Here is a 3,823-nt window from a genome sequence, read left to right as displayed (position 1 = left end):
CATAAAATGACATTTTTTCAATATTCTGTGTCTGAGACTGAAGGCATGTTAACCAAACTTTCCCAGACAGACAGGCAGTGGGAAAACTAAAAAAAAAAACACATTACCCACCACGCCGTATCTAAAAACAACGACAGAAAAATGTTACGTATTTGGCAAAGCGACTGCATTGACTATTGTTGGACGATCGCCCCACATCCCCCGTGTCGGAGGTTAGGTTTCTATCCCATGGAGAAACTACAAGGACCAGGGGTCACAAGCGGAGATTAGATAAAGGGGCATTCAGAACAGAAAAGAGGAGGGACTTTTTTTACACAGAGAATTGTGAGGGTCTGGAACCAACTCCCCAGTAATGTTGTTGAAGCTGACACCCTGGGATCCTTCAAGAAGCTGCTTGATGAGATTCTGGGATCAATAAGCTACTAACAACCAAACGAGGAAGATGGGCTGAATGGGGGCTCCTCTCGTTTGGAAACTTTCTTATGTTCTCCTTACATGCAGAAATACTCATTTTAAAGCCCACCTCTTAAGACCAGGCTTGCAGACTGTAAATAAACCATGCCCACTGGCGCAACACGCTCACTGGCGCAACACGCACACTGGCGCAACACGCACACTGGCACCCGCGTTCAACAGCAGAGCGCCCTCTCCTGGCGCTGCGGAACACGCGTTACCAGTTACTGAAAGCGAGCCCGTTCACCATAGCAGGCTATTAACACATCGCTGTGTATGAAAACAGTTTGCTTTAAGGGAGTTTTGCAATGTTTGTATACCTTTTTTTTTTTTTTTTTTCCTTACTACTGATGTATTTTTGTAATAAAGTCACTGATACGTGTTTTGGTTTGACATCTTGTTACGCCTATTGAACTTTACTGAATTATTGAATTGTACTTTACCTAGATTGCTCCAGTAAAAACCCCACTGTATAAATGGGGAATTGTATGTAAAAATGATGTGATATATAATATAATATTATGTGTAACTAGCTGTGACACTGTCGTAGTTGGAACATGTGTAATTTTTGTACGAGACAGAAACAAACATCGCATTAGTAGAATTAATTAGTCCGCCAATGGACTAATTACGGCGGGAAGTCAGTGTGAGATATCGTCAAGGAAAAGTCTCATGATCTATCCCACCCGCAACGTGGGTCATAAGCGTTATACACGCTAGCCTCACATTAACTATATGTTTGAGTGAAATTAATAAAGGCTTCTGTTGATAAAAACATTTATTATTATTATTATTATTATTATTATTATTATTATTATTATTATTATTATTATTTTCTTCTGGAGGTATGAGTGGTTTTATATAAATACAGGCAAGCGGTTTCCATATTGGGTAGCTATGATGTTTCCGAGGGTCTTACATTTAAATTATATATCTGGGTTTATTCACAAAAGCTGACTATAAAGTCTAAGACCACAAAAAAAAAGGTCTTTAAGTCAGTTTCGCAGACTATTTTATTGAGACCGACTCTTAAAGTCTGATTCACGAAGCGATTTTTTGGCGGGCGTTTCTGTCCTCGCGCGACGTCTCTCCAGGATCTCCCGCGCGTGAGAAAGCTGCTCGCGCTCCCTGAGGGTCTGCGTTTCCAGTTTTGGCGCCTTCACTGTGAATATCCAGGTAACGAATATAACTGTATGAGAAAACAAACTGAAAATATAAATAAAATATACAGTCATGCCAAACTAACCTACTGTAAAACAGGACTGTAATATTTTCTGTTAATAACGCCTCCTTTGTAATTATATTTTTAAGATGATAAAAAGTGTTAGGTTGAATTATTTCACATCGATTAGGCTCTCTCACTAAATATATAAAATCCAAATAAAAACATGTTTTTTCACCTGTAATTACATTGAAAAAATATATTAAATCAATCGAAGCCTTTTTAACAATAAATAAAAATAAATAAAAACATGTATTTATTAAAACAGCGGATTGATATTCACGCTCGTGAACACGTATATTTGAGTATTTTCAGTTCTTTAAGATTGTTTTTTGGAGCCATCAGCTGCTTTTGAACATGTAAAAATTATAAATGTATATTATTATTATTTTTTAAACATCAGTTTCGTAGCAGTTCGCATCTGAGTCCTCAAGTTAAATAAACCACACCAACAAGGTTAATAAATACAGCCAGCACAAAAATACATAACAATGGCAAGACCTAGATGTATTTAATGACTTCATGTATTATTATTATTATTATTATTATTATTATTATTATTATTATTAAACTCAATATAAAAGTATTCAATACTTTTTTTTAAATCACCATTAAAATAGCCTCTGTTTAAATGGTTTAATTATTAGTCTTATCGATTATTTAGCAATATAACCCGGGTTAGAGCTTTGAAAAAACCGGGTCACCCTGTTAATAAAGCGAAATATACCTTGCGAATGTAGACGAACTGGACCGTCAACAAGGTGTGCTCTGTGATGAAGCGCAGTGCACAGGGGCCGAACAGACTGAGGAATTATATATATATATATATATAAACCCAACTAAAATAACAAGCAATTACAATTGATAAGCACGTTATCAATATAAACAGACCACTCAAAACTGGGAGGGTATCTGTCTGTCTGTCTGCGTCTATATCTATATCTATCTATCAATACACACACACACAATACAAAATAATAAAACGTTTGTTTTTCCTTTTTAAATTTATTTGTTTGTATCCACTTGTTTTCTTGTCCTGTACACGGGACTGCAGCATGAATTAATAATTACATTGCAACACGAGAGAGAAACAAGCTTACAGTGTTATAGAAAAGAAAACTAAAGAAATTCAAAGCACACACACACAAAAAATCTCATTATTATTATTACAAACACTTTCAAAAATCCATGTCCTGCTGTGCTGTTACTGTCCCTAATTCAACGGCCAGTACGGACCGAGAGGAACATGAGGTCAACCAATTCATAAAACAATTCAATTCGACCCGTAGTGCGCTACGTGTCCAGCAGGGGGCAGTACACCGGACCCGGGAGTGATTGATCCACTCCGCTCCCTCTCCCAACACCACTCCCAGTGAAGCAGCACACAAGGCTTTTACCCCCAAACTCCAGGCCAACTTTATAAGGGAGATGAAGAAACTTCTGGGCAACTGATATATGTCAACTTCAGCCATTTTTAACCCCTGAAGGTGCACAAGGAACCGAGCGCTCGTTGTTAAAAACTTAAAACACATTTGAGAGCGACTCGAGCATCACGAGGAGGAAACTGTCAGTTTATTCTCATGCGGTATCAACACTACTACTAATTATTACCTAAAGGAACAAGAAAGAAACACACACACGCAACAACTCATAACAATGATTGCCTTGCAAACACAAACAAAAGCCAGGCGGCCAGGATCTTATTGTGAAACAGCGGTTCTGAGTTTCCGGGTTCAGATTGCGGGAGAGGGGTCAGTTCCTGGTTTTCAATTCCTCCGAACCCATCGCAAATCCATGATCTAGAGACTTTAACAAATCATTGTGGAGATTCTTCAGCCGCTTTCATTTGAAAGCCAGTTTTAATCGCCTGACAAACAGCGACTTCAGCGGAAGTGATTCGTTGTGGCCGCTGTCTGCGAGAAGCTCATTGTAACAGAATGCTGTTTCGATCAATGATGTGCTGGAATTGATTAAAAACGGGAACTGGGAATTGATTTTAAAACAGGAATTGAGAATAAACCCAGGCGGACCACTGTCTCTCCCTCCCTCTCATTAGAGGATAAACCCAGGCGGTCTGCTGTCTCTCCCTCCCTCTTATTAGAGGATAAACCCAGGCGGTCCACTGTCTCTCCCTCCCTCTCATTGGAG

Source organism: Acipenser ruthenus, chromosome 34 (genome assembly GCF_902713425.1).
Source record: "Acipenser ruthenus chromosome 34, fAciRut3.2 maternal haplotype, whole genome shotgun sequence".
Classification (NCBI taxonomy): domain Eukaryota; kingdom Metazoa; phylum Chordata; class Actinopteri; order Acipenseriformes; family Acipenseridae; genus Acipenser; species Acipenser ruthenus.
Note: the sequence above shows the minus strand (reverse complement) of the source record.